The sequence below is a fragment of the Antechinus flavipes genome, chromosome 1, assembly GCF_016432865.1.
Source record: "Antechinus flavipes isolate AdamAnt ecotype Samford, QLD, Australia chromosome 1, AdamAnt_v2, whole genome shotgun sequence".
Lineage (NCBI taxonomy): Eukaryota > Metazoa > Chordata > Mammalia > Dasyuromorphia > Dasyuridae > Antechinus > Antechinus flavipes.
The window spans coordinates 490,055,660-490,077,954 of record NC_067398.1 but is presented as its reverse complement, the minus strand read 5'-3'; the positions used below and the strand labels follow the sequence as shown (position 1 = coordinate 490,077,954).

Here is a 22,295-nt window from a genome sequence, read left to right as displayed (position 1 = left end):
TGGCTATATAAAATTTGTACATCATTCTGCACTATTACCCTCCTGTATATAATCACATATTATCACTGATATATTTTGTTATATGGCTATATATTTATTATAAAATAATGTTATATGTCATCTTATATAATATATTATTAGATAATATACATCATATGATATATACCATTACATATTATTTCAATATATTTTAAATGTTATATAATTATATATATGTATTATTGCTATTATCAAAATCACATTAAAACAACTTGATTCTTTGTGAAGCAATTTCTAATACAAACTATAGGTTTATCACCAGATAGAGCTTTGGAATGTTTTCTTCAGCACTACAATTGTGAGTATCTATCTGAAGATATTAATATAATTAATTAGTTATTTGCCCATTAACTCTTAGTATTTATTACGATTAGGTATTCTATGAAGGGTTTACTTTCAAGCTTCATTATAGTAGAGAGAAAAGTTGAAGTTATCCAAGAATGTATTACAGTAACATAAGCCCTGATAAATCCAACAAAATTGTAAAGATTTTGAGTATGGGCCCAATAACAGAATATCTATATCCTGGGGACTGGCCTGTTGTTTTTTGTCCTTCATTCTCAAGAGGACCATGATATCAGATTGGAGAAATCATGACATGCAAGTGAATTGGATTAAGAGAGGGATGTTCAAAGTCAACTGCCTCACTGTCTCTTCTGGAGTTTTTTGAGGCTGGTGGCAAGATATAGTTCAAAACTATTGGAGTGGTGGCCCCAAATGAAGTGGGAGACCTTGGACTTTTTAAGTTCTTTATCAGGCCTTAGATTTTTACTGAAGCAACATCCATTCTGTGATTAAGGCTTGGTAAAAAATGAGAGACAAGAGAGTAGCCTCTTTCATCTAGTAAAAAGAAATTTTACACACACACACACACACACACACACCTCAATCAGGGATCAGGGTTTCTGGCCAAAGCAGAAACAAATACTACTTACTTTCATTCTGAGTCAATCAGGATCTAAAAAAATGATCAAATGTGATTTTGCTTGGGGCCTATTGTTGGCCAATAAATAAGAGCCAGAGTGATTTGAGTACAGGGCATGATCCTAGACCATAAAACTCAAGATATCTTATGAAGTTCCAGTGATCACAATTTTACATTGCTTTGGGCAGAGCATCCGCAGGGAAAAGTATGATGTCCTATGTGGACAGAGGGAAGGGTAGGAAAAGAAGAATGAATAAATAAAACAAAACAAAAGGAAAACATAAGATCTATGTTGCTCAACTGGCCAATTCCAGCTGGGTAGCAAGTGGAGCAGCTCTTACTCCTCTAACATGGATACTGACTGGGTTCAAAAATCCAAAGTGTCGGAATTACTGGTACATGTATTCTGATTTTCTCCAACTCACAAAATAAGAGCTTCTAATCCCTTCATTCCCAAACATTTTTATGTGGTCTCATTTGTGAAGGCCATAAGGTTCTCTCCCCTCAGTGGACAGACCTACCTCAATTTGCTAAAACTACCTAGGTTGGCTGCAAAAATTTTTTCAGGGAGACCTGCATCGATTAACTGCCTCCTAAGCTATAGAAGGGTTAGAGGTCCATTTCTATCAGGTAAATCTTCATAATAATAAAATCATGAATTCTTCTATTCAAGTATTCAAATTTAAAAACCTTTCCTTTTTTGTACTAGACATTTTGTTTTATTGGTACAAAAAATCCCCAGAGTAAATAAGATTGACAATTTCATCCAGCTCTGATTCATTTGTATCCAGTTCACAAGAAAGTCAAGACATCATCCTCATGATGTCATTAGTTCTCTTCAAGAAATAAGGATGGACAACAACAGTAAGAATAATAATGGTTCTGCATGAAGTCTCTAAACAAAGAGGATTTCCAGAGTAGGCATGGTGAGATAAGCCTTGCCACACATATTTTTACATGTGCCTCACTACTATTATAATCTAAGTTTAAGATTATTCTTCTCATGGATGTTGTATGTATTTGTGGGAAAGAGTCAACCAGGTTCTTTGGGAAACATTTTGTATTAAATGTCTAATTTACCACATTATTTGAGAATAATAGCAAATGACCCTTTGGGGATCCAAACTGCCAATTTGAGCAGAAGTTGGGGATTGATGCTATTTCTTCATCTTCTTTCATCCTTCTATTCTTCTTCCTCCTTTATTCTCTTTCTCCTTCCTCTCCTCCTCCTCTTTTTTTTTCTTTTCCTCCCCTTGTTCCTCCTACTTCTCTCTTCTAATTTTTATATTTATCTACTTTCAAAAGCTGAGACAATTTAGTTTTTGTCCTGTGCAATTTTCAATTTTGATTTTTTTTGAAATATAGTTCTGAAAAGACAGACTTTCAAAAAGCCCATTGTGTTTTAAATGGAGCTACTTGACAAGCCTTTAAACTCAAATCACTCTGACTTTCTTTGATGGGTCAATAATAGCTCCAACCTAAGCTTCTGTGGTTCATTGTTTAAGTTTTGCTGGCTTATAATGAGTGTAAATGAGTGTTTTCTGTTTTGCCCAGAAACTCTGAGGGAACTCCAAAGGCTTTCCCCTCTCTTTGGGATGTTAAATTGAGCCATCTTTTGTCTCAACTCTTTCCATTCTTTAGTCATTGAATGGATAGTGGTTTCAGACAAACTGAGAGTTGGGAAAGATTTTAATTGAGAAAGGGTAAGGTTATCCATTGTGTCCTGGGACATTGCTAGTAGTAATCTTGACTCCCATCATTTTGGAGAAAGGAATGAAGCTAAGAACTTTGTACAACTTTCACTTATCTCCAATTCATGTTCAAGTCAAGATAGCAACCTTATGATGTCAATGGTCATCTTGCAGAAGGAAGGCCAAAAGCAACAATCACAACAGAGAAAATGTCTTCTACTCAGACAGAGTAAAACTTTCTTTGTAATGTTTAGTCTTAGAGAGTTACCTAGGCCATTGAGAGACTGAGTGACTTGAGGAGTCATAGGGTTTAGTATGTGTTGGGAAGCTGAACTTGAATCCAAAACTTTCTATATAGAAATTTGAAGCTATAAATATTCAATGCAAAAACATTTGATAACACTTGGGTAAATACCTTAAAGAGATTTTTTTTTTTTAAAGACAGAAAGGAACTATATGTACAAAATCATTCTTGACAACACTTTTTGTTGTAGTAAAGAATTAGAAACTAAGGGGGTGACCACTATATAGGGAATACCTGAACAGATCCTAGTATATGAAAACATTGGTGATATGATCTATGGTGTGGAGTTTGTCATTAAATGATGGCAGGCATCAAAGTTGGGGGCTGGTCATGTGAAGAATTCACAATGGCCATTTTCTTTGGCAAAAGATAGATTTATTTAAGGGAATAGATTACAGACAAAATGAAGGGATACAATAGACACCAGGAATGGTAAATAAGAAATAGAGTGGGAGAGCACATGAAAGACAAGTTTCTCAGTGGAACTCACAATTACCCAGTAGAAAGGCAATGTCCCATGAGATTGGGGGAATGACCTTAGCTTGCAGGCTAATTCATGAAAGGAAATTAGCACCCTAAAAGAATTAATTAGCTGTAAGGAGGAGGAATGGGGTTGAGAAGCATAGTGGAGTTAGGAGAGATACCATGTGGCAAGGAGAAGGGGAAAAGATACCACAAGACAGAATACTATGAAGAGTTGACCCAAAGGAAGGGAGCAGCAAAGCCATGGATCATAAATTGTTTTATAGGGAAATTTTAGCCTCAGGATCTTGATATAACTTGGATTTCTAACTGGATTATGTTTAGAGTATGGAATCAAGGAGCCAAAGTGGTCTGCATTAAAAGAACCTTCTTCCTACTTGCCTAAGGAATTAATTTTTATCGATTTCTCAACTAACCACACCTTGAAAACCTCATCAATGGAATATTATTACACCATAAAAATAATGAAAGAAAAAGAGTTTAGAAAATTTAGTATATCTTTTTTGATTCAATCTAAAGTGAGGTTAATTTAATCAGAGAGACAATTTATAAACTGATGGCATTTTAAATAAAAATAATTTTAAATAACTTCAGGACTGGGGTTAGCTAATTAGTGTAATAGGGCACCAGCCCTGAAGTCAGGAGAACCTGAGTTCAAATCTAACCTCTGACACTTAATACTTCCTGGCTGTGTGACCCTGGGCACTTAACCCCAATTGTCTTAGCAAAAAAAAAAAAAAAAAAAAAACTTCAGAAGTATGATTAATGATTAATTTTATGAATGTATATGACTCCTAAGGATTAATGTGTTGTTGTTGTTTTTTTATAAAAGCTTTTTTTTCTCAAAATATATGCAAAGATAGTTTTCAACATTTACCCTTTGAAAATCGTGTGTTCCATATTTTCTCCCTCCTTCCCCATCCTTCCACTCCCCTAGACAGCAAGTAATCCAATATAGGTTAAACATGTGCAATTCTTCTAAACATATTTCCACATTCATCATGCTGCACAAGAAAAATAAGTTCAAAAAGGGAGGGGGGGGAGAAAAAACAAGTAGGCAAATAACAACAACAGCAAAAACAAAGGTGAAAATACCATGTTGTGATCTATATTCAGGCCCCATAATCCTCTTGATGAGATTAGATTCAGGAAACCAAAATAATGAGATTAGGGTTCCTGGTGGTCAAGGAGTTAGATGGTGAGATTAGTGGCAGGTTCAGGGTTCAGGGAACCAAATGAAGAGGTTTGGCTCCCATTAATTCCCTTGGGATTCAGTGCATGGGTAGGCAATTTTGGGAACTCCCTTCTGGTGGCACAGAAGTGCTTTGTAAAGGAATTTATGAACCCGAAAAGTTAGACTGATAAAAAGTTTATTATAGGCATTGGGAGGTCAGCCTTTGCTATGCAAGAATAGAAAGGCTAAATTCCTTAGTGGAGGAGTCCTGGCAGAGAAATATGAAGTAAGATCCTGACAGAGAAATATAGTGTCTCATTAGGGAAATAGGTGAGGATAAAGAGAGGGTAATGCTGGAAGAGAATATCATTCCAGGAGGCAGATATTTGCTACTATGCCAAGGATGGCATAATAGCTCCTCTGCAAAAAGAGGGTTTAAGATTGACTCTTTTTATAAGCTTTAGTTACAAGCTGGGGGTTGCTCCATGGGAGCTAGGTTTTCATTTTGAGCTAGAATTGAATAGAAAATCTTCAATTGAATATGTGTTTCTCCAATTCAATAGGATTGGTATCTCCAGCTCTGAACTCAACCAGCCCCACCCAGACAACAGAATGAAGCTGCTTGTCTTCAGGGTGGGGTCCCCACAACGGCAGGTTTCAAGGAGAATTTGTCCTTCAAGGAGTTTTAGAGTTTCAAGGTCCCTTCACTCCCTCTGGATGCAGATGGTTTTCTCCATCACAAATCTATTGGAATTGGCCTAAATCACTTCAGTTGAAAAGAGCCAAGTCTATAACACCTAAGGATTGATGTTGAAGAAGACCTCTTGATCTTCTGCCTCTTGATAGAGAACTGATGTTAGAGGTACAGAATGAGAAACCATGTGGTAGCATATACATTCTAGTTTACTATCCCCAAACCAAGCAGGCAGTATCTGTCCTCTCAGGATCCAATAAGGTGACCCTAAGGGATTCAGTTGTCTGACTTTACTACCCTCTCCAGTGTAGGGGGCCAGTAACTAGGACCACAGTTCCATTTAAGAATTTAATATTTGTAGATTTTACAGAGATATTTTTTTTTAAGATAAAGCAAGAACAAAACAAATATATCCTCTAATACTTCAACTTACACTCTGCCTTACAGCATTACTTCTCTGTCTGAGAGGCATAGGCTCAATTTGTTTCTTATTCTACTCTCCTGGTTCTCCTCACTATTCTTCATTCTGACTCATTTGCTGGCTCACTATCTATACTATACTCTTTAACTGTGAGTGTTCCCCAATCTCTGTCCTTGGCCCTCTACTCTTGTCTCTATAAAATCAGTCTTGCAGACTTCGTCAGCTCCCATGGGTTTAATTATTGTCTCTATGAAGATGATTCACAGATCACTCTATCGACTCCCAATCTCTCCTCTGAGCTTCATTCACACATTACTATTTGCCTATCGAACATATCAAATGGGATTTCCCAGAGACATCTTGAACTCATTATACCTAAAACAGAACTTATTATCCTCTCCCTAAAGACTATTACTCTTTGAAATTTTTCTGTTTTTGTCCCAAGAATTTACCATCCATCCAGACTCTCAAGTTCATCATCTTGCTGCTATCCTCCACTCTTTATTTTTTCTCACACCATATGTGCAATCAGTTGCCTAATCTTATCTAATTTCTAACTTCACAATATGTCTTGTAACCAACTTTTCTCCTCTACTCACATATTCACTATTAATAGACATTCATTCCAATTTCCCTGGATTATTAGATTGCCCTTCTAATTAGTCCCACTATAATTAATCTCTTCTTACTCCAACCTATACTCCAAAGTTCTTTTCCTTAAGTATACATTTAACTATGTCACTCTTCTACTCAATAAACTTTAGTGGTTCCCTATTTTCCTCTACAATAAAATATAAACTCCTCTGTTTAACTGTTAAAGGTCTTTATAACCGGATCTGAATTTATCTTCCTAGTTTCATTGTCCATACCTAACTCCCTTTGGCATTCTATAATCTAAACAAATTAGCCATCTCTTCCTCATGTAGAATATTCCACCTATTATCTTAACAGCTAAGCACTGCCCCTCCTCTGACTGGATGGCACTCTTCAGGTATCAAAACACTCTTGTAACTAAACTGTCCTGATCCTATCAATTACTAATGCCTTTCTCCCTAATTACTATGTATCCAACTAATCTGTATTTGTATTTAGTTTCTTTGTTTTCCATAAGACTGTAAACTACTTACAAATTGGAATTATTTAAACCATAATATTTCTATTGCCAGCAACTGATACTGTGTCTGGCAACTAATAGATGCTTAATAAATGTTTGTATATTGTCATAACTATTTCTGAATCATCTCTAAAGAGTTGTGAATAATTTGAAAAGAAAACGGTCAATTCAATAGGTATATATTTAGTGGTTGCTATGTGCAAAATATATATTCATGTTTTATTCATCTATCTTATTCACTTTAGTAAGTCACTATCAACAGGCAATCACAACTTCATGAAATTTATGTGAAAACGAAATTTATTACAAGAGAAACGAACATGCATGTGGGACTCAGAGTTAACAATTTATACAAAAATGTGCATATTTATGACAACAGGGCAAAAAAAAAGGAGCAGGAAACAAAACTCCACTTAAAGGGGCTTGGAATGGGGGGAAGGGAGGGAGAAGTTCAATAAAGAAAAGAACAACCCCAAGAGTAGGAGCAAGGTAATGGCAAAAGCCACATTCTTTTCCTTTGGGTACTGCTAAACCATGAAGATGATCTACATATCTAAAAAAGCTTCAGCTGCTTAAACAAATTTCTCAGCCTGGCACGCTCTGAGTCCAGGGTTTCTGGAAAATATGGCAAAAAGACACAAAATATGTTTGAAAATAGTTCAGTAGACACCTTAACAATACTTGCCTTCACTAACTATAAATATTTAAGTGCCTACAATGTTATGCCACAGTTCCTTTTTAATGTCCTGACCCAGTTTTTCCATTGTCCTATTTAGTTACTCTGCCTCAGGTTATGACCTTTCCCTCTTAATGTTGATGAGATAAAGGTTTTATATCTTTAGACTAAATCATTCCTTCTTAATGTTTGACAGGATAAAGGTCTATCCATTTTAGACATCATTAGAATATCGTAACCTCTCCAGTACCTCCCTCCATTGTATCATCTTAGGTGCTTTTCCCCATTAGGTTACCCCCATCCAGGTACCTCCCCCATTATGTCATTGTTCTTGTTATCTTATAAAAAAATCTTACTGTCTAATACTTAGTGCTGGATTCTTTGAGAGGCTAGTCTTGTCCAGCCCTGGGATCACCTGGATCCATTTGGTCCCAATATATCTCTCCATTTAATAAACTATTAAATTGGTCTCTAATCTCTGTCTTTCTCAGTTTCTCTGGCATTACATTATATGTAAATTGAAAAGCAATGTAATAGAGAGATAGCCTCAGAGACCAAAACCTGTGTTTCTGACTTACTAGCCTGATACATACCCATTGTGTGAATCTGGTAAATTACTTCATCTTTCACAGTCCCAGGGAATTACTTTAGACTACAGATTATAGGGCAACTTCTCATCTACCTCAGTAAAGTTAATTTGTCCTTTTTTGATTTAAGTAGTAGAGGTAGGTTTTAGGAAAGAATTCCCTTCACTGATACAGATGAATAATAAAACTACAACTTTTCTTCTCAGAGAGTCCCCTAGGACAATGAGAGATTAGGGAACATTGACAAAATTTGTATTTGAATGCAAGCATTTCTGACTCAAAAGTCAACTTTCAATCTACTAAACCTTATTCCTTCTCAAAAACAAAACAAAGCAAAACAGAGAAGCTATTGACTAATGCCTACTGGTAGAGATCATCAAATGATAAAAATTTCTAATTAAATGAACTGTCATTCATTGCCCCTAGAAGAAGGATATCAAGAGAGGAAAAGATAATAATAAATAATGGAGGGAATACAGGAAAATGCATTACTAGTAGAGTTGCAAATTGATCCAGCCATTTTGCATTATTAATGGAATTGCGATTTGATCCAGCCATTGTGGAGAACAATTTGGAACTATGCTTAAAGGGCTATAAAACTGTGCATATATTTTGATCTAGCAGTGTCACTACAGAATCTGTATCCCAATGAGTCCAGAAAAGAGGGGAAACTACCTAAAAGTGCAAAAATGTTTATAGCACCTAGAACTGGAAACTGAGCACATGCCCATCAGTTGGGGAATGGTTGAATAAGTTGTGGTGTATGAATGTAATGGAATACTATTGTTCTCTAAAAAATTATGAGCAGGGCAGCTAGGTGGTGCAGTGGATAGAGTGCCAGCTCTGAAGTCAGGAGGACTTGAGTTCAAATTTGATCTCAGACACTTAACACTTTCTAGCTGTGTGACACCCTGGGCAAGTCACTTGACCCCAATTGCCTCAGGAAAAAAAGAAAAGAAAAGAAATGATGAGCAGGTTGATTTCAGAAAAATCTGGAAAGACTTACATGAATTGCTGTTAAATGAAGTGATCATAACCAGGAAAACATTGTATGTCATAACAGCAAGATTGTGTGATAATCAATTAGCTTTTCTTAGCAGTACAATGATGCAAGACAATTCCAGTAGACTTGGGAGGAAAATGCCATCAGCAGCCAGAAAAAGAACTCCAAAAACTGAATGAGGATCAAAGTACACTATTTTCACTTTTCTTATGATTTTTCCCTTTTGTTGATTACTAATGTTGAAATATGTTTAAAATGGTTACACATATATAATCTATATCAGATTGCTTGGGGAAATGATGGGGAAGGGAAGATAAAAGAGGGAAAAGGAAAAAATATTTTGCAAAAATGAAAGTTGAAAACTATCTTTACATAAAATAGAAAAAAATACAATATTATTAAGTGAGGGAGGGAAAGAGAAGATATTCATCTTCTCCCACATATAACTTTCTTGACCAAAATCTCTCTCCCTTGTTATCATTCTCCTGCAAGTGTTATTTTCCACCTTATATAATATATGTTCTTTGTGGGCAGGAACTACCTTAGCTTTTGAATTAATATCACTAGAACAAAGCATGGTGCTTAGCAAATAGAGTACTGAACCTGGAGTAAGGAAGACTTATTTTCTTGAGTTCAAATCCCAGCCTTAGATACTTACTACCGAGGTGTCTCTGAGTACGTCACTTAATATTATTTGCCTCCGTTTTCATATCTGTAAAATGAGCTGGAGAAGAAAATGGCAAACCACTTTTGTATCTTTGCCAAGAAAATCCCAAATGGGGTCACAAACAGTCAGGCATGATTGAAAGAAAACAAGACAATAATAATAAATGTACTTAATTTCATTTCTTTATCAAGTATTTATATTATAAATATTATACCTTGTAAATTTATTTCATATCCAAGTTTTAAATTATTAATTTACAACTGGCTTCTATTCTAATACTTTACCTAGGCATGTTTTTTTCCTCATCACTACCACAAGCTTGAATATTATATATGACTTTGCTTCCTGTTGTACTAAAATGTGGAACTCCTAAAAAAAAATTCAGTCAGTCAGATGGATGGCAGGAGACAGCTCAAAGGTGATTTCCATATGTTTACTTATTAGAAGTGTATGCTCTGATGCTGTCAAAGAAATGCCTCAAAGCCTATTTACTTGTTGCAAATTTGAAAGGTGAATTCATTTTTCAGATGCAGTTAAGAACTAAGATTAATAAAAACTGACAACCCTTAAAATCTAAATGGATAATATGAAGCTGCATCAAAGTTTACAAGAGCTATGGTATAATCCCATGATAGCATATGGGAAAAGTTTTGGAAAACTTCACTTCCCTCCCCCCCCCATTCCTCTATCCCCTAACATTAGATTGTTATTATGACTAAAGGAAATGATGTGGGCCTTTTAAAAATCTTACATCAGGCAAAGGGACCAAAGATGCTATAGTATGTACACAAACCTTTGAAATATATCAGTCATGTATGAAAATACCAAATGAAACATGAAAAACTGAGTTAATAAGCCATATAGTTTGACTATGGAAGGATATTTGGAAATAGCTTGAATCTTAATGTAGGCTTTCTCTGATAAAGATAATTCTGTGGTCAGATGGTAAGCTGAGTAGGCTGTAGCAAGAAATTGCCTGTCTTACCACAATTCAGGAAGTCCACTCCTCAAACAGGCTCAAAGTTCCCTCCAGGGAAGATAAGGAATTTACACTGTACAGTGTTAGATAGCTAACAGAAGTTTAGAGAGTTGGCCTAATCTAAATGTATTCTGAAGTATGCAATTGAAAAAATCTTATCTCAAATGATAGAATTTCAATTCTATTTTCTAAATTCATTTCCCGAGGGGAGAAAAAAAAATAATCTTTTCTGGTGCTTCTATTTCATCTACTTTATAATAACATAAAGTCTATTTTTTATATCATGGCTTGGTGAAATCTCTTTTGGCAGTCAGTCAGTGTACAAGCATTTATTAAGCACCTGCTATGTGTCTAGCACTGTGCTTTTCCCTGATGACACAAAGAAAGGCAAAAGCATAATCCCTACTTTCAAGGAACTCAGATTTAATGGGATGGGGTTGGGAAGAAGGCAGCATACAAAGAACTCTGTACATAAAATAAATATAGAGTGTTAATAGAGGTAATTTCAGAGGGAAGTGACAGGAAATGGGAACCTCTGAAAGGCATCCTGCAGAAGGTGGATTTTGAATTGAGTTGAAAGATTCCAGGAAAGCCTAGAATAAGAGGTGAGGAGGGATAATATCCTAGGCATTCCAGATACATGGTATATGAGCAAGAACAACTAGGCCTATGTGGCTAAATTGAAGGGCACATTGTAAGGGACCAAATACAGCTTGTGAAGAGTTTTAAACATCAAATAAAGATTTAATATTTGATTTTGAAGACAATAGTAAACCAGGGAGATCATTCATATGGATATTGTTATAATCTAGGCCCTTCTTAAACTGGAGTCTCATAACTGAATCCAGGTGGTCACAAAATCATGTTTCAATATCAGTAAATATTTGATTTGTATGCCTATTTTACATGGTTACCTATTAAAGGTCATATAAAAATTTCTCAGACTAAAAGGGGTCAAGTAGAAAAAATGTAAGAAGCCTAGTCTAGACTATGAGGCTTAATGAGGGTCTCTACAAGAGTGGCAGCTGTATAAATGGAGAAAAGGGGACATAAATGAGAGATAATTGTTATGAAGATAAAAATAATATTTGACAATACATTAACCATGATAATGATACTGAGGCAATGAGTTTGAGAAGATAATAGTACCCTTGAAAATTATGGAGGTCTTTGGTAGAGCTGAAGGTTTGGAAGGGGAAGAACATGGATTTGGATGTGTCCAGGACATATAAATTGAAATGTCCAAAAGGCAGTTGGTGATAGAGACATAAATCTCAGGAGATAGATTAGGGCTGGACATATAAATCTGGAAAGCATCTGCTTAGAGATAACAGTTACATCCATAGAAATTGATGAGATCACCAAATGAGATTGTATTAAAAAAAAAAAAAAAAAAAAGAATCCCCAAGAGAGAGCCTTGAGTTGGAGACCATGGTATTTTTTAAGATTCTGTAAAGGATACTGAGAAGGAAATGTCATATAATTTGGAAGAGAATGAAGGAAGAGTAGAAGGAATCCAGGAGAGGTGATAGTGTCATAAGTTGCAGAGAGATTAAAGGAGAAAAACCTGAGAAAAAAGCCATTAGATCTGGCAATTAAGAGTTCATTAGAAACTTTGAGGATAATGGTTCTAATTTAAGATTTTATCTATCAATCTATCACCTATCATCAGTCTATCTACTATCTATATATACATACACACATATATAGTATCATGTATCTATAGTAACATTTAGCAGAAAAGTTCCAATTTTAAACAATCTTATTTAATGTATCATAATACATTAGGATATAGCAATATACATACATATCTTAAACATATATATGTGTGTGTACATACACACACACACATACATACACACACACACACATATATCTTAAATTAGAACTTCTTCCCACAAAGTTACTAATGGTCTCTTATCTATCTATATTATCTTTCATGGTTAATACACAAAAGTAATTTTATATTCTACTGTCCAAGGACCAGCTTTATTTCACCTACATATTTTTGTTGGGGAGGAATTATGGATAATTTCATTGGTATAGGAAATTGTCAATGAAAAAATTTCTTCTGCTGATAGAGATGACTATCTGAGAACCCAGTGGGGAACTGAGAAGCTAGGTAATTTGTTTATGATCATACAACCAAGTATAGTATGGAAGTGAGACTTAAACTCAGATCTTGTGATTCTGAGACTGATTTTTCTGACCACTAACACATGCCAACTTCTATGACACTTAAATAGCATGCTTATTAGAACCATTTATCATAATGTCATAATTGAAATTTCTACTAGTTGAGTCATGTTACCAAACTGATATATTGCCCAATAATATAATGCTTAGATTTGAATAAATTCCTAGAGAGATGCAATACATAAACCGTAATGTTTAAAAAATTCAAGAGACATAATTTCTGTGTAATCAAGCATTTTATTTACAATGCTAGCATATTACAATAAAATGGATCAGAAATAATCTTGCAGCCAAAGATAATTGTGGTGGTAGGTTCCTAATTTATATGCACTTGGAAAAATGGGTATACCTGAGGGTGGCAGACAACTCTGATTGGTTAACAATTAATGAGAAAGAAAAATATTACAATGAGAGGTCTATGCTTATTCTAATAAGGGGCTTTGATCATACTGTTTACTTTGAAATCACTCTCAGCTTCAGGGAAATCTACACAAAGGGTCTATATTCTCCATCCAAACTTGAACAGAAGATAGTAGGTCAGGAGTTTCACTTTAAATTAAATTCCTTGTAAGATGGTGGGGTAGGAGTGCCTAAATTGAAGAGAATATCAATCCAAACTGCTCTCATCAATCCTGCCTTTTGAAGGTTGAGCCTTGAAATGAGAATTCTAGGAAAGAGGGTAAATTATGATCTCCCCAAATCTTTGGTTATTAATAATCATTTCTCTCACAACACAAACCCATTAGTCTGGATTCTTGATAGACAGATAGATAATAGAAAATGAGACAAAAATGGGGTAGATACATTTGGATGACAAAAGATGGAGAGAAAGGATCTGGCAGGACCATAAGTAAAAGGTAGTTCATAGATAGGGAAGAACTGAGAAAAACACTATAAAAAGATACTCTAGATAGCTAGCATGTAGAGGGGTAAAAGGAAAGAAATATACCCCCAGAGTGGAAGTGGTTATACTGGGGATAAAAGGTAGCTTCTTGGAATTGTGGAGAGGGCTTAGAGATAAAATGGATTCATGGGTTCAAATGCCAGATCTGCCATTTAGAAGTCATGTGATCTTAGACACCACCTTTTGTGTTATTTGTAATACCAATCTAACATTGTTACTGTGAAGAAAAAAATATCTGCCCAAGTACTGCAAATGTGCTGTCATTTGTTAAGCTTCTACTTTCCAAAACCCTTTATCCATCTTTCACCTCCTTCACAACCTGCTCTGGGTTCATTGCTCTAGGTTTTCCAGCCTCCTCAATAAGGACACTAGGTTCTCATTACTTCAGTCCTGCTTCTATCTCATATTCTTAACAACAATCCTTTAGTCTATGAGGTGATGGAGTAGGGGAGAAGAAAAAGAGGAGGGAGAAGAGAGGAGGAAGAAAGGAAGGAGAAAGAAAAACAAATGTATAAATGTGAATCAAATATGAAACAGTTCCAAACCCAGACAGGAAAAAGGGATGCTGTTTAATTTTTTAAAAAATCATAAAGTGACAATAAGCATTTGAGAAATTAGCTTTGTTGGAACATTTGTAACAGCTGTTCTTTAGCAATTTCCTGCACCAGGTACAACTTTATCAAAGCCATGTAGGTTTTTTCCTTCCCGGTGGTTTCTCTCTGTGAGCAATTCTGTATTTCTTATTGAATAAATCATGGTCTTTGCCAGTGTAATTGTCACAACCACACGAGTTCCTATGGCCAATTCCCTGATGATTAGGTGCCCAGGAAGAAAAAGACATCAGCTATCTTTCAAGATCTTCCAAAGCCAAATAGGGAAGGAAAGAAGATACAAACAGGAGCGAGCTCCATTCCAGACATAGATTTGTTTAGAAAACCATACATTCAAGAATCAGCTAAATGGGGGGAAAAGTAGGGAAAAAGCCCCCCCCCCTCCCTTGGACTGATACTCTGGAGTTCAGCAAATCTAAATACTCACAGAGGGCCAATGATAGGCAGAAGGGGATGAAGGATAAGGAATTTGCTCCTTTTTTGGGTCTGCAGAGTTTCAGCCCATCAATCACTTAAACAAGTACTAATGATCAACAGGAGAGGTTCCTCTTCCAGATATTTCCAAGAAGGTATCTGCATTATTATTGTTATTACTCACTTGAAATATTATCTATTGAATTCTTAGCATATGCCTAGTACATAGAAAGTATTTAATTTATGCTTATTTCATTCCACAGACCACCTCTTATTACCAAGAGCTGCACCTATTCTAGAATAAAACAAAATGTGAAATGTGGAATAAAAGTTTTATTGTTATGAAAAAATGTAAATCATAGTAGCAAATATGCTGAGTATCTATACATTTGGTTAGTATCATACAGAAGTTTCAGAAGCATGATATATATGATCTCTGTTCTAAAAAGATTGTGGTGATTTTAAAGCTAGATCTTTGAATTGAGTTTTCTTCTATTTTCTTCTTCTATTACACTTCTATTATACTATTATACTATTACACTTCTTCTATTACAAATAAAATTTTCTTCTATTACCAATAAGATCTAGAATTATAAAGACAGAATATAACAGAACTTCTGATTCTGAAGGGAATTTCACAAATAATTTAGTCCAAAGTACACCTGAACAAAAATCCCCTCTAGTGTATTCCTGATGGTTATTTCATGGAGACTCATAGTGTGGCCAAATGTACCATGTTTTGTGGTATGATTTAAACTCAGATCTTCTTATCCCAGATTTAGTATTCTTTACCACATTTCTACTTCTGGTATCCATAGCTTACCATTTTCCTTAGGAGAAGAGAGAAGCCATATTAAAAATTACAAATTATATCTAATTCTAAAGGATAGCATATAATTAAACACTAAATTGTTCTGCCCAGACTATATGTATATACTAAAAGAGTTTGAGTAAGAGCTAGTTTAGTTAAAGGATGGAATAATTGGAAAAGGCTTCCAGGATGATATATAAACTAATCTATGTGTTGAAGAATGGATTCAATTTAGATACAATAGGTAAAGGGAAAGAAGCAGTGAGGTGGTTCGATAGATTAGAGTGCCAGGCCTGGAGTCAGAAAAACTCATCTTCCTGAGTTCAAATCTGACCTCAGATACTTGCTATCTCTGTGATCCTGAGTAAGTAACAACTCTATTTGTCTCAGTTTTCTCATGTGTAAAAAAGATTTGGGGAAGAAATTGCCAAGAAAACGCCAAAATGTGGTCATGGAGAATCATACACAATTGAACAGCAACAAGGTAAATTATATACAGAAAGGCATTTCAGGCAAGGGGGGATAATATGAAAAAAGGGGGGCCATAAAAACTGAGGAATGATCATGGCATATTTGTGGGATGGTAAAGAAGCTGACTTTACTCACTTCTCCTGGATCCATGGACTTTCCTCAAATCTTATTTTTTTAAAATTTCTTTTTAAAAAATTTTTTAAATAGCTTTTTATTTACAAGTTATATGCATGGGTAATTTTACAGCATTGACAATTGCCAAACCTTTTGTTCCAATTTTTCCCCTCCTTTGCCCTATCCCCTCCCCTAGATGACAGGATGACCAATATATGTTAAATATGTTAAAGTATAAATTAAATACAAAATAAGTATACATGTCCAAACTGTTATTTTGTTGTACAAAAAAAAATCGGACTTTGAAATATTGTACAATTAGCCTGTGAAGAAAATCAAAAATGCAGGAAGGCAAAAATATAGGGATTGGCAATTCAATATAATTGTTCTTAGTCATCTCCCAGAGTTCTTTCGCTGGGTGTAGCTGGTTCTGATTTGGTTCATCTCATTACTGAAGAGGGCCACGTCCATCAGAATTGATCATCATTTAGTATTGTTGTTGAAGTGTATAATGATCTCCTGATCATCCTGCTCATTTCACTCAGCATCAGTTCATGTAAGTCTCTCCAGGCTTTTTTGAAATCCTCCTGCTGGTCATTTCTTACAGAACAATAATATTCCATAATATTCATATACCATAATTTATTCAGCCATTCTCCAATTGATGGGCATCTACTCAGTTTCCAATTTCTAGCCACTACAAACAGGGCTGCCACAAACAGTTTTGCACATACAGGTCCCTTTCCCTTCTTTAAGATCTCTTTGGGATATAAGCCCAGTTGTAACATTGCTGGATCAAAGAGTATGCAGTTTGATAACTTTTTGAGCATAGTTCCAAATTGCTCTCCAGAATGGCTGGATGTGTTCACAATTCCACCAACAATGTATCAGTGTCCCTGTTTTCCCACATCCCCTCCAACATTCCGCATTATCTTTCCCTGTCACTCTAGCCAATCTGACAGGTGTGTAGTGTTATTTCAGAGTTGTCTTAATTGCATTTCTCTGATTAATAATGACTTGGAGCATCTTTTCATATGGCTAGAAATAATTTTAATTTCTTCGTCTGAGAATTGTCTGTTCATATCCTTTGACAATTTATCAATTGGAGAATGGCTTGATTTCTTATAAATTAGAGTCAATTCTCTATATATTTGGGAAATGAGGCCTTTATCAGAACCTTTGACTGTAAAAATGTTTTCCCAGTTTATTGCTTCCCTTCTAATCTTGTTTGCATTAGTTTTGTTTGTACAAAAACTTTTCAATTTGATATAATCAAAAATTTCTATTTTGTGAATAGTAATGATCTCTAGTTCTTCTTTGGTCATAAATTCCTTCCTCTTCCACAAGTCTGAGAGGTAAACTATCCTGTGTTCCTCTAATTTATTTATAATCTCATTCTTTATACATAGGTCATGAACCCATTTTGATCTTATCTTGGTATACGGTGTTAAGTGTGGATCAATGCTTAGTTTCTGCCATACTAGTTTCCAATTTTCCCAGCAATTTTTGAAGTCTTATTTTCTACAAGAAACTTCTCCCAACTCTTCATTTAATAATTCCCCATTAGAGAGAATGTGTTGAGTACTGGGAAACAAAAAAGATGGGATGGACAAAATCTGTTATTTGCAGATGAAATGAAAGAAGCACATGAAGAGGGAGATATACAAGATGCTAGAGATGGAAGATCAGGTATAGCACTGAAGTCCCTCAGAGATGGAGAAATGTCAGAGTTCATATAATCAAAGTCATGATTGGTTTTAGAGGGCAAGAAAGGGCCACTTTTTCCTAAGATATGGGAAGTAAAAATAAAGAAATGACCTAATTGAGATAAGGGAGATCAACATATAAGGTCATGATATATGTCTTCAGTTCCTTTGGTTAGTGATCATTTCGACTTAGAGCTGTAGGGGCCTTAAAAGTTTAACCACTTTATTTTAAAGATGAAGAAACTGAGCCCCTAAAGTTTAAATGACTTGTCCAGAGTCATATGACTAGTCCAAACTTGAATCAGAATTTGAACCCAGGTCTTAATGAATCTAGATTCAACACCCCAATCCAAAAGGGTTAGCCAAAAGGCTAAAGTGAGTGGAAAAGAAGCACAAGATATTCAGTTCATCTAGGATAGCTTTAAGATAAAAGTGAAGTTATATGATAATCAAATTTACAAATTAATTTTGTATTTATTCAACTGATTAGACTAGCAGTGTTCATGATATAGTATATGTACAAAGCTGTGAGACAGGAATTGTTAGCAATCTTCTCAGTTGTTCAGTGATCCAAGGAAATCCCACTAGACTTTGGATAGAAAATGCCCTCTGCATCCAGAAAAAGAATTATGGAGATTGGATGTAAATCAACATATGCTATGTTCATTTCTTTTTTCTGTTTTTTTTTTCCTCTCCCATGGTTTTTCACTTTTGTTCTGATTTTTCTCTCCCAACGTGATTCATAAAGAAATTTACATTAAAAATAAATTAATTAATTAAGAAAAGAAATTGTCACCAAATACAATTTATTTTACTCAAAGAAATCATTAGAATGAAAACAACACAACAAAAAGAACTCCAAATAGAAAATAGAAGCAAATAATATTTTAGAGTAGGTAACAATTTTTGTTTCACATCTTTTTCTCCTAAAGAGAGAAAATAAACTTACAAATGTCACAAAGTAATTGTAACATGTTATGTGAGAAATGCAAACACAAGTCTGTGATGTTTTCCTTCCCTAATTGAATTAAGTGAATCTTATTCAGAAAAGCATGCCTACAAAATCAGTGTTTTCTCTCTATACATATTTGGTACAATATCATTTCTCAATCATGAAGGATTAAAGAATCATAAAAGCAGAGAATTTTAGAGCTGGTGGGTATGTGAAAGATTGAGTCTAATTGCCATATTTTAAAGCTGAGGAACCCTTACCCCAGGGAGATACTTGTACAGAGGGACACAGTTAACTAATGGCAGAGTTGGAAGCCCATTTTATTTCTGTTTCTGTTTTTTTCACACCTAGATCATTCTTTGGTCTCAGCTATGAGATGCAATGAAGAATGATTGATTTCTTCTCACTTAAGAGTTTTGTTGTAGAGGTAGTGAAAGTATAAGGAAAAGAAAAGGTTGCTATAGTCATTTCAGGTCAATGTAATAGATATTTATTAACATTTACTTTGTTCCAGGCTCTGTGCACACCTCTAGGCTTTATGCCTAAGAAAAAGAAGCAGTTCCTGCTTTCAAGGAGCTTACAAGCAATGGAGAAAAACTACACATAAAAGGATGATGAAAGGGATGACCCAGAGGGGAATATTGTTCTATGGCAGTGCAGAGGAGCCAATGGAAAATGGTATTACTAGGTTGGCTGAGAGCCCTCTGTAAAGACAGACTCTGGGGGTTTAGTGCTCTGCCTTCTAGCCCTCCAGTCAGAAGGGACAGATAACTAAGGGTAGGCCAAGGAAATATATCAGTCCCTGGACTTGGATTCAAATTCTACTCTGATGTTTCTAAACAAACTTAGAGCTTAGATAAGTCATTCATTACCTCTGGCCCTTAGTTTTCTTATCAGTTTCTTATCAGCCCATATAGCCTGAGTTATTTTCCAACTCTAGATCACTGAATGAATATATTTCTTAGCAGAGCAAAAGTTGTAATCTATCCTGGCAATAGTAAGGCCAGTAAATAAAATATAGGATGATCTATGTAAATCTACACAAAAGGAAAAAAGGAAGGACGGAAAGAAGGGAGGGAGGGAGGGAGGAAGGATTGAAGAAAGGGAGGGAGGGAAGAAGGGAAGGAGGGAGGAGGGAAGGAGGGAGGAGGAAAGAGGGAAAAAGAGAAATAGAGAGAAAAGACATCATTGAAACTTAAAAGGTCAAGGACAATCTCACTTTTGTTTTTATATCCCCAATTTCTATCATTGGGCCTGGAGCATAGTATGCACTTATCAAATATATATATTTTCTGATTGATTGATATAGAATAATTCACAATCCTTTGCCATCATAAATGTTCTTTTTGAAATGCTACCTAGAATATCAATGTCCTTCCTAAGCTCACCTGTAAACTGAACACAATCATCCAGATTCAGTCTAATTAAAGAAGAATATGACAAGACTATCTCCTGAGCACCAGGCCTCTATTAATGCAGACCCTGTTTTAAATAATACATTTGCACAACTGACTTAGAACATTAAACCTCTCAGATCTTTTTTTAGGAAATGAAGATGGTAAATGAGATGAGTCAAGAGTTGAATAGGAGGAAGAGCATAGGCTAGATGTGTTTGGAAAATTGGAAAATCCAAAGATCCTCAACTGTTCATTGATATAAAAGCCCATTTCTTTAACACCTATAATTTCTTTTAACACCTATATTCTCCTGTGAATATATATGGCTACAAATCATAGAATACCTTGATCTCCTAAGAACTAAAGTGCCCAAAGGAACATAAATGTGCACAGTGGGGTAAATGGGATAGCTGTTGTCATGTAGTTTAGATTTTTTAGTGAAATAGGAGATTTCAGCAGGTTGAGAGCTATAGCAGTTATGAAAAAAATGACAAAAACATTATCAAGGACTTTCTCTCTCATACTCTCTGTCTTTCTCCTCTCCCTCTCTCTCTCTCTCTTTCTCTGTCTTTGTCTCTGTCCCTCTCATCCTCCATTCCTTTATCCCTTTCTTTTTGTTCCACACACAATACACATACACATTTTTTTGTATGTATAAAACCTCCAAATATATATATACATACATATGCATATATATATATATATACACACATACACACACACATACATACATATACATATATATGTATATGTATATAGGATGATATGTATATGGAGAGAGATATATGTATAACTTTAAAATAGATGAATATAGATACATGCATATATACATACATTTATGATTCAAAATGGGATCATGTAGCCAGAATAAGAGACCATAGTCAGACATCAGAGTAGTAAGTCTTAACAACACTGATTTCTGAGTTACTAAAAGAATAAGAATCACTAGTTGAGTCCTTTACACAGTATTTCTGTAAAAATATAGACATGTCACAAAAGAAAAACATAGGCTTGATGGGTGGCAATTGAGATTGGGGGGAAATGTGTTCCCAGTAAAAAAATCCTAACTCCAGCTAAGTATCAGATTACCAAAGGACCAAGTCCTTTGCCACTTGCAGCTTACCAGTTTCTCCCCATCTTTTCTCTTCTTTAGCATGTGAAGAAGTCTTCTCTTGAATTACAGCTTTGAGAGACACAAAGGCAGGGACGTCCTGCTTCTAGCCTACATTGGACTCAAATTATCAGTGGAACAGCATCAATTGATTTTAAAAGGGACTCACCTAACCTGAGCTAAAATTGAAGGCATAAAATCATCATTGTTCCTAATGAGGGGGTAGCTGCAGCTTGTGCTGTGTAGCATTGCATATACTTGGCCACAGAAACGGAAGATAACATGAGGAAAAGGCACCGTCCACTCTCCTGACTGCCTTCCCACATGGGATGATACTCTGGAAGAACATGCTACTGTATATGCAGTTTAAAAAGATGTAAGAATCTCTGGTCGAGCTCCCATCTCTATCTCCCCTTGTGTATTGGTAGTGCTTCAGATAGTAGAATCAGAATTATGTAAAGTAATAGCAACTACATTCCATCTTCTGTTTAAATAAAGTGAATACTCAGAGGAAATGAGTATCACATTTCATTATGGTACACACTTAAGATTTTTAAATTGATTTCTTCATGTTTACTCAATACTCAGAGGAACATAATCTAGAGCTGAAAGAAACCACTGAAATCATTTCTTCCAACTCTTTACCCCATTTTATAGAGGAAAAAACTGAGGCCAGATTTAGGCCTCAAATAACTTGTCTAAGATTACACAGAGAAGAGATGCCAGAAGCACGTTTGACACCCAGGGTCTTCAACTTCAAAACCAACTCATTCCACTGAACCATGTCATCTCTCCCATTCAAATCATAAAGGACACTTTTCTCCTTCAAACTAAGGAAATTCAAATTTAAC

General features: G+C 35.3%; 1 long non-coding RNA gene across 1 annotated transcript in view; it reads left to right on the top strand.

Annotated features, from left to right (window-relative positions):
- The window catches only part of LOC127563482 (uncharacterized), an 83,738-nt gene extending 61,785 nt beyond the window's left edge, over positions 1 to 21,953 (top strand). The window contains exons 3-4 of the long non-coding RNA XR_007953983.1: positions 19,451 to 19,614; positions 21,487 to 21,953. This is a non-coding gene — a long non-coding RNA (uncharacterized LOC127563482). The remainder of the gene's footprint in view (positions 1 to 19,450; positions 19,615 to 21,486) is intronic.
- Positions 21,954 to 22,295: the final 342 nt, after the last annotated feature.